The sequence below is a fragment of the Micromys minutus genome (assembly GCF_963924665.1).
Source record: "Micromys minutus genome assembly, chromosome: 1".
Lineage (NCBI taxonomy): Eukaryota > Metazoa > Chordata > Mammalia > Rodentia > Muridae > Micromys > Micromys minutus.
The window spans coordinates 92,491,261-92,500,801 of record NC_137969.1 but is presented as its reverse complement, the minus strand read 5'-3'; the positions used below and the strand labels follow the sequence as shown (position 1 = coordinate 92,500,801).

At 43.6% G+C, this 9,541-nt stretch overlaps 1 pseudogene across 1 annotated transcript; it reads left to right on the top strand.

Annotated features, from left to right (window-relative positions):
- The first annotated feature begins 400 nt into the window (after positions 1 to 400).
- On the top strand, positions 401 to 8,090 carry LOC308434553 (large ribosomal subunit protein eL15-like; annotated as a pseudogene). Its single transcript has 3 exons — positions 401 to 1,014; positions 6,177 to 6,368; positions 8,031 to 8,090. The product of its transcript is annotated as a large ribosomal subunit protein eL15-like (transcript).
- Positions 8,091 to 9,541: the final 1,451 nt, after the last annotated feature.

The window sequence follows — 9,541 nt, the reverse complement described above, 5'->3', positions numbered from 1 at the left end:
GTGTGTGTGTGTGTGTGTGTGTGTGTGTGTGTGTGTGTGTGTGAGAGAGAGAGAGAGAGACAGAGAGACAGAGATCTTGTGTATATGTTTCTTGTGCTTTTTTGTTTATTATTCTAGCTTGTTTGGTTTTCTATTTGTCTATTTGAGAGAGATTAGATAGATAGATAGATAGATAGATAGATAGATAGATAGATAGATAGGTAGGTAGATAGATAGGGACCTCTGTGGAGTTGAGAAGCTGTAACCATGATCAGAATATATTGTATCAAAATTATTTCCAATTTTAAAAAGAAGACTAAAAGGTCTTAAGTTAATCTTCACACTTCCCAAGAAATATTACTTAAGCTATGAAAATAACAAGATTCACTTTCCTCTGGCGGCAGCCATCAGGTGATCCAAGATGGCTTCGTACAAATACATCCAGGAGCTACAGAAGAAACAGTCCGACCTGATGTGCTTTCTCCTGAGGGTCCACTATGGGCAATACCGCCAGCTCTCTGCGCTGCACAGGGCTCCCCGCCCCACCCGGCCTGATAAAGCACAAAGGCTGGAATACAAAGCTAAGCAAAGCTATGTCATTTATAGGATTCGTGCCTGCCATGGTGTTCGCAAACACCCGGTTCCTAAGGATGCAACTCATGGCAAGCCTGTCCACCATGGTGTTATCCAGCTGAAATTTGCCTAAAGCCTTCAGTCTGTGGCTCAGGAGAGAGCTGGGCACCCTTGTGGGGCTTTGAGAGTCCTGAATTCCTACTGGGTTGGTGAAGATTCCACATATAAATGTTGTGAGGTTCTCCTCATTGATTCGTTCCATAAAGCTATCCTGACATTCAGTGGATCACCAAACCAGTCCACATGCAGAGAGAGATTCGTGGGCTGACATCGGCTGGTCGCAAGAGTCGTGGCCCTGGAAAAGGCCACAAGTTTTACCACACTATTGGTGGATCTCACCTTGCAGCCTGGAGAGGGCACAATACTTCTAGCTCCACCATTACCAGAGGAGGAGGGGGAGGGGTTAGGGGGAGGGGAGGAGGGAGGGAGGGAGGGAGGGAGGGAAGGAGGGAAGGAAGGAAGGAAAAAAGAAAGAAAGAAAGAAAGAAAGAAAGAAAGAAAGAAAGAAAGAAAGAAAGAAAAGAGAAACAAAAAGAAAATAAGATGCTAGAAGCTGATAGGTCAGAAGTTTCAAGATTGTTCTGTAATGCTTACAAAAGTCAATAAAGGAAATACTTTTTGTAGTTTTATTATTATTATTAATTTGCACTCATTGGAAAGATACTATTTGGCTGGGGCTGGAGAGGAGACTCAATGGTTAAGCATTGACTATACTCCAGAGGACCTGGTTCAATTCCCAACACCCCCACATGGCAGCTAACAACTGTAGCTCCAATCCCAAGGAATCCAATGCCCTCTTCTGGTCTCTGTAGGCACTACTCACACATGAATGTAGACATTTAGGCAAGCACTCGTACCCATAAACGTAAACAAAAATCACAAAAATAAAAGAATAAATAGTTTTGGGAAATGTATAAAAACACAAAGAATATATTAAATTCTCTTTAATTCTTCTAGTTGTTATATTTTCTTTTGTGTGCAGATATATGTAGTATTAAATTTTTAAAAAGTGGTTGAAAAAAGTAACATACAGGAACTTGTAAATATTAAAAAAAAAAAAAAAAAAAAAAAGGCACATGCACCTTTTAATGCTTGTCCCTAGTCTCAGTAGCTGGGCTTTGGTAGGCCTGCTTCTCTGTGTGTTTCCCTAAACCCAAGCCAGACAGTTTGTAATTTGTTGTTTCAGTTGAGGAGTGGCTAAGAGTCCATACCAATAAAGTTAGGAAATAGAACTATTTCACCTTCACCCAGGAAACTAAGGAAACTGAAAATACTGGCATTTGTAATTATAGGGTATGTTGGCCAGTGTATCATGAGAAGAGAGAAAACCTACAAGATGATCCAAGTATCTTGTATTAGTTCAAAGCACTGAATGGATCCCATATCATACTGTAGAAGAAAAAAAACTATGCAAGAAAATCACATTGTTAACAAGCCCAAGACATGTTTGCATCTGTGCATTCATTCATACCACCCCTTTTACAGTTCCAGAATTCCCATGTGGAATGTCGATGCCAACAAACAACCTTAAGCCCAATTACCTTAGCCACTAACTTTTCCTATTACCAGAAGATAACTGTGAACAAAAATCTATATATAACATCACAGCCTTTCTGCAAACACATCCTTTAATAAGACAGAATTCAAAGCTCTGCCTTCTTTTATGTATCCTACTAAAAACATCCCCTTGTAAGTTAGGGAGAAAAACTAGCATTATTTCCCGGGTCTGTGGGGCAATGGCTGTCATTTAAGGCCATTCAGAACAGGTAACAGAGAGGATGAACATCCTCGATTGGCTATCAGAATGGCAGCAATGCCTAAAATAGTTGATCACTTAGTGTCTGAGAGAAACACCCAAAGATACAAAAGACAGAGGCATAAACCGGAAATCAGGTGTGCAGTTTGCTACACACTTGCTCTGTCTTGCTACAGACAGAGCTGAAATCAGGATCCAGGCTGAAATCAGCCCTGAAGGCAGAAAAGCAAGGAGCTGGCGATCAGTGCACCTCACAGCAGGGTCCATGTCAGATTTCTCCTCCCATCTTCCTCTGCTCCCTCCCTCCCTCCCTCCCTCCCTCCCTCCCTCCCTCCTTCCTTCCTTCCTTTGTCTTTCCCCCCAGGACTTTCTGTATATCAGGCAAGCATCCAACCGCTGAACTAGTCCCCAAATCCATAATCCTTAGAAGACTTTGACTTTGTGCTCAAAATGTTTGCGTATAGGCTGAGAGAATGGCTGGATGAACAGGTGAGCCCACAGAGAACCGCCTACACCAGGTTGCTCATTGTAGATTACATGTGCTTTGCTGAAATTAGTGATTTTATGGCGTGTTGCTACTTCAAGAGGCTTCATGATATAAAATAAATCGGCCTGGGAGAACTATCTAAAGATACAAAAGATAGAGGTATAAACCACAACAGATTAATGAATTCATTCACGAATCAGTGCTAGACATCTAGGTAAACACAAATGTGGGCACAAATCCTCATATTGGGGTAAAATTAGCTAGTTATTGAACACCTTTTTGTTTTTAGGGAGGAAGGGTTCATCATGTCTCCAGTTCTGTGGATATAGTGTGTCGTGGCAGGCGGGGTTAAAATCCGACATGGCCAGGGGGCTGGAGAGATGGCTCAGCGGTTAAGAGCACTGACTGCTCTTCCAAAGGTTCTGAGTTCAATTCCCAGCAACCACACGATGGCTCACAACCAACTGCAATGACACACCTCTTCTGGTGTGTCTGGAGACAGCTACAGTGTACTCACATAGAATAAATAATTAAATCTAATAAAAATTTGGACCCAGCTCTGCACCAGGTCACAGAAGGTTGTTCACTCATATCTCCGTGGGTCCTTCAGAAGCAGAAATGGTGACATGCTGGCACGCTGGTGGCTTTCTCCTCTCTATTCATTCCAGAACTCTGCGGAGTAGTGATACCACACACATTCAGAGCAGGTCTTGCTGGCTCAGCTAATCCTCTATGGAAAATCCCTCACAAACGCAACCAGAGATGTTCCTCATGAATGTCCTGGGAGTTTCTGTTGGAATTAACCATTACAAGTCCACCCTTTGGCAACCCGAAACTCTAGCATATAACTTTAATCCGTAACATTCTGTGCTTAGCTCCAAAGATGTGTGTTTAGCTCATAATGGTTGAATACATTTATCCAACTTCCAAAGTCTCCGCAGACTTAACAGGTCTAACAGCGTTCAAAAGTGCAAAGCCTCGTCTGAGACTCAAAGCAATCTCCCAGCCGGGAGCTTCTGTTCTGCTCTGTTTTAAAGATCAAGTTGTATACCTCCTGCACACAACAGGGCAGAGCAAACACCCCTTTTTGGAAAGGGGTACTAACAGAAGAATAGGAAGGAAAGATCAGACAAAAGCAAGAACGAAGCTCAGCAGGGTAAACCCTGACCCCCTCGGCTCCCTGTCTGGCATGCAGGTGGCACCATTTGGGCTCCAGTGGCCTCGAAAGCTCCACCCCTCCTTCTGCCATCTGCAGCTCATGAAGCCTTTGGAAAAGGCTGGTTCTACTCAATGCTTGCAGTTCTTCATAGTGGATTACCCACAACACAGGCATCCCAGTCCCCTGAAGTTTGCACTATGATTTAGATTTCTCCTTCACACAATCATCTTTGAAAGCCTCTTGCTAGGAGTTAGATCCTGTCACATACTGGCTGGCCTTGGGGCAAGCCTCCAAGTTGCCATGCCCTTATTTTGAGTGTCTGCAAACCCAGAAGTATGCAGATGATCCCAAGTTTCTCTCCTGGATGCCTTGGGTCACTCTTGCAATGGCCCCTCGGTGCCGAACCTGGGAAAATGTTCTCCCTGATGGCATTGTTTGTTCAGTCTCTCTCCTTCCAGTCAAATTTCTCTTTACAAGATGGCGGCTGTAATGGGTGGCCTTGCCTATTTTTTCTGATGTAAAACATAAGGTTTTGTTCTTAAAGCTGCCGATCTCTTTAAAAGGGGCAGGTGCCCGATGAAACTCTCTTTATCTACCTTGTCTTTTAATGCTTTTATTTGGGTTTCTTTTTTTATATGAATTGCATGTATTTTTCGTGTCTTTCAATGTTATGTTTTCATTACAAACGTCAATACATTGAATGAGGGATAGCCATGCCATAGTCTAAATTTTACACTATATTCTTCTGCCAAAATTTAGTCTGTTGAATTTGAATTCTGCCTCACTAAGATTATCAACACATGGGTAGAATTTTGCCAGAATGTATGGAAAATGGCCCCTTTCCCCAATTCCCAACAGAGAAAGCTAACAAGGCGGCCCAGTTGTGTAAACACTCTTGCCATCAAGGCTAACTGAGTCCATCCCTGAGACCTAAATGAGTCCTTTCTCTACTAACCATTAATTAAGAAAATGCCTTTCAGACTTACCTGCAACTCTTTGTTGTTATTGTTGTTTAGGGTTTTTTGTTTTGTTTTGATTTGATTTGTTTGTTTTTTGGAGACTGAGGAAACGCCCATGCAACAGACACAGCAGAAAAGACTAGAGGTCTTTCTAGCCAAAGCAGAAGGGCTAGAGGTCTTGATCCTTGGGGCAGTTTTCCTTCTCTAATATTTGAGTTCGTGGGTTTGAAGACATATAGCATGGTTTATTGATTCATAACTACTGTGTGACATGTCCCAATCCAGCCTTGAACTTATTGAGCCAGTCCATCAGCAGGGGACTCCTAGTTGGGGACCAAAGTTGCCATCTTGGAAATTTGCCGCCTTTGTTATGCAGCCACCGCCCCTCTTCACGTACACTGCCAGCAGTTGGTCTAATATCTACTCTCTCACCCTCTTCTGGTCTTCTCTGGCATGAGGTATACTTGCGTTGGACACACATACAGACAAGCAAAAGAACCATACACATAAAAATAACAAATCTTGGGGCTGGAGAGATGGCTCAGTGGTTAAGAGCACTGACTGTTCTTCCAGAGATCCTGAGTTCAATTCCCAGCAACCACATGGTGGCTCACAACCATCTGTAATGGGATCTGATGCCCTCTTCTGGTGTGTCTGAAGACAGCTACAATGTACTCATATAAATAAAATAAATATTAAAACAAAATCTTAAGAATAAACTTAGGTATTATTGACAGGTCTAGGATTATAGAGGTAGTGAATCTCTGAGTTCAAGGTCAGCCTAGACTACAGAGAGTTCCAGGCCAACCACGGATACACAGAGAGAGATCATGTCTCAATTAGCAAACATTTAAAAAATCCTCAGTAAAATGTTAGAGGCCAAAAAAAAAAAAAAAAAAAAAGAAAAAAAATCCAATCTGTGGTCTGAGCACTAGGTGGCTAACATGATCGTCCACTTGTTCGTATTTTCTTTATCTTCTTTTTTTTTCTTTTTCATTTTTAAAATCCTGAGTCTTTTAACAACCAGTTCAAACACCGTGAATGAGTTCCCAAGAGCGCTGACCTATACCTCACCCTAGTTTCTAAGAGTCGGAAAAGACACATTTTAAAAGTATCGGAACTATCCTGAAATTCTAGCTCCGTTTTCCTTTTCCACTGAGTTCCGTTAAGTTATTGCGAAGCTGTTCGTACTTCGTGTTGAAGAGTGCTCTTGTGCGCATGCGCGGGCGCACACCCTTGCACCTGTGTAGAAGAGCCAAAGCTCCCACTGCCGCGGAGGTCTGCTTCTGGTTTAGTGTTTTAGAGTTAAGAAAAGGGCCATTAAAATTCTTTCTGATGGTGGAGTCAGCCCTGGTGGGGGAGGGGACAGACGTAGCCGAGGGAAGAAATTTCCTGGTAAGCAAAGCCCACTTAAAAATGTTCCCTTTCATTGTTTCTCACTTTTTCCCCCCTTGAAGCAGCTCTCCCTGGAGTCAAAGCATTTTACAAAACAAACCACTCCAAAGCTTTCAAGTCGAGGGAAAACCCAAGCAAAGTTAATTAACATGAAGGTTCTCACAAAAGTTAATTAACATGAAGGACTCACAAAAGCTGTCTGTTGGCATCTGCTGGCCTGCCATGTGCAGCGGTCCCTTTGTAGCGACAGCCGCGAGCCCAGTCCGACCTCGTGCGGCATCTGGAGCTCTGAGGCCTCCATCTCCCACGCAGTACGCGATCTTCCACCGAGTTGTCCACGGGGCAACACTCTGCTGACTGCTAGAAACGGAGGGAGAAAAGCTGCTTAGACAAGCCAGCTTGTGAAGGAGGGAGAAAGGAAAGACCGAACTGGAAGGGGGAAGGGAGCAGGAAAGCAAGAGGAGGAAGGAAGTCATCAAATCTCTTAGAAATCTGCTGCCTGTGACAATGGATTGTTTGGAGCAGAATAATTTAAAATACCGCATACATGCAACACACACACCACATGCCTAATGAACTCAGGACATGCTGCGTATAGGACAGTTTAATAAACACCAGCATAGCATAGTTCTCCTTGTATGAATGACGTGATTATAATCAAAATCCTCATACCCTCTCTGATCTTTGGCTCTGTTCTTGATCATTTTTCTCCCTCAAACATTAGACTATAATACTCTCCTTTAAAAAAATGCACCCCATCATATTTTATATATATATTTGCATTTTCCCCCTCCTATCCAGTGCTTAGTTTCTTATAAGTCTATTAGAAATTCTGAGGTGTCCCTTAAATAGAATAAAGCCCCCCCTCTACCTTACCCACTGAGCTATCCTGCCAGCCAGATGAACTGATTTTTGATTAAAGCATAGAAGATCTTTTTGATTTCAGTAGATGTTACACGGCTCCTAAAGATACACAAACTCCTCATCTTCCAGGTGATCAAACTGCCACAAATGGCATCCGTGATGGTCCCGTGCCTCTCTCGGATGTATGCGGTATCTAATGTATATAGTACTTATTTAGCCAAGGCGACCTTTCTTTTGTCGTTCTGGGGATGAGATCCTTAGTCATGGCTCTCACTTCTCTTGAACAAGGGTTTGGTGTGGTGATTTCCCCTAGAGTGAAGCTAAGCAGTGTGTCTGTTATAAATTTGGAGTTGTACACCATGTTTTGTGGTCATTTTATCTTAGAATGACCTGGGCAGCGTGCCTGTCTGTCCTATAAATTTTGGAGTTGTACGTTATGTCTTTGGGACTTTGATGTTGAAAACACTTGCTGGAGATCTGTGCGGCCCCCTGGGGGAGCGAGGGTTCATATGTCACCCTTTCTGGGCACTGAGTAGACGGTGGTGATCTCTTCACAGGCTCCTGGTCCTGTATCCATGTACCTGCCAGAAGAGGCCCCAAATAGTCAGGGCATTCTCTGTCAGGTTGTTGAGCCATCTGGAAGTGTAGGAAAGATGTGAAAGATAATGGGGTCAGGCTGGGTCATCATCCTGTTATTGTTGCCGAGGTGTATGCATTTTCAACACATCTTGTATTTCCAGGCAAGCATCCCTAGGTGTGCCAATTGCCCTATAACTGCTCTGTATCCTCCTTAAACAGAAACTTCCTGATGTAGCGGACTCAGGAGAGAAAGCTGTGGCACATCTGCAGCCTTCCTAAACCCCCAGGCTGTGTGCCTGGGCTAGAAACACAGCTCGGTGTTTCTGGTTTATTTCTTCCTATCCAGAACATCCTTTTGAAAAGTCTGCCACTGTGGCAGCAGTAGAAAGAATCCAAGCCCTAGTCTGGAATCCATGGGGCATTGGCTCAGGATTCCCATAGATACCCAATCAAATGTTCAATCCTTCACGAAGCATAGCTTAGTACTCCCGACTCATCTCTATATGATGCTTATACATTTTTCTGTACATTCTTCTGTTCATATCATATTCCTTGTATAGTCTTTGAAATTGTTTCTAATATGCCCATGTTATGGTGGGGATTCTGAGTAGCCTCCCATGTCTTAGCTAGGTTTCTATTCCTGTGATAAACACCAATGATCAAAAGATACTTAGTGAAGAAATGGTGTCTTAGGGTTTCTATTCCTGCACAAAACATCAGAAGCAAGTTGGGGAGGAAAGGGTTTATTCAGCTTACACTTCCACATTGCTGATCATCACCAAAGGAAGTCAGGACTGAAACTCAAGCAGGTCAGGAAGCTGGAGCTGAGGCAGAGGTCATGGAGGGATGTCACTTACTGGCTTGCTTCCCCTGGCTTGCTCAGCCTGCTTTCTTATAGAACCCAGGTCTACCAGCCCAGGGATGGCACCACCCATAGTGGGCTGGGCCCTCCCCCCTTGATCAGTAGTTGAGAAAATGCATTACAGCTGGATCTCATGGAGGCATTTCCCCAACTGAGGCTCCTTTCTCTGTGATAACGCCAGCTTGTGTCAAGTTGACACAAAACCAGCCAGGACACATGGTTTCTTTCATGTGCCAGTTATGGTCTATCACTGAGGGAAGCTAAGGTAGAAGAAACTGAAGCAGTGACTGTGGAGCAGTGCTGCTCACTAGTTTGCTCTCCAGGGCTTTGCTCAACCTGCTTTCTTATTCAGCCCAGAACACTTACCCAGAGGTGACACCACCTACATTGGGCTGGGTTCTCCTACATCAATCATTAATTAAAACAAAACACCTCCCAGACTTACACATAGGCCAATGATTTTTTTGGGTTTTGTTTTGTTTTTGAGACAGGGTTTTTCTGTGTAACCCTGGTTGTCCTTCAACTTGCTCTGTAGACCAGGCTGGCCTCAAATTCACAAAGATCCACCCGCCTCTCTGCCTTCAGAGTTCTGGGATTAAACGTATGAGCCACCGCTGCTCAGCACCCATAAGGCAACATTATGAAGGTGTTTTCTCATTTGAGAATCCCTATTCCCAGGTGACCATAGCTCATATCAAGTCAATTGAAAAAGCTAACTAGCACGTGCCAAAAGCTTGGTGCTATTAGCTAATGATAGGGAGTCTAAGAGGTGAGGCCTGCAGGGCCTCATGGAAGGGTTTTATAGACTTGCTTCCTGAAACCTTGAGAGATAGTGAACCTGGTTACGGTGGTGTACACCATTAATCCC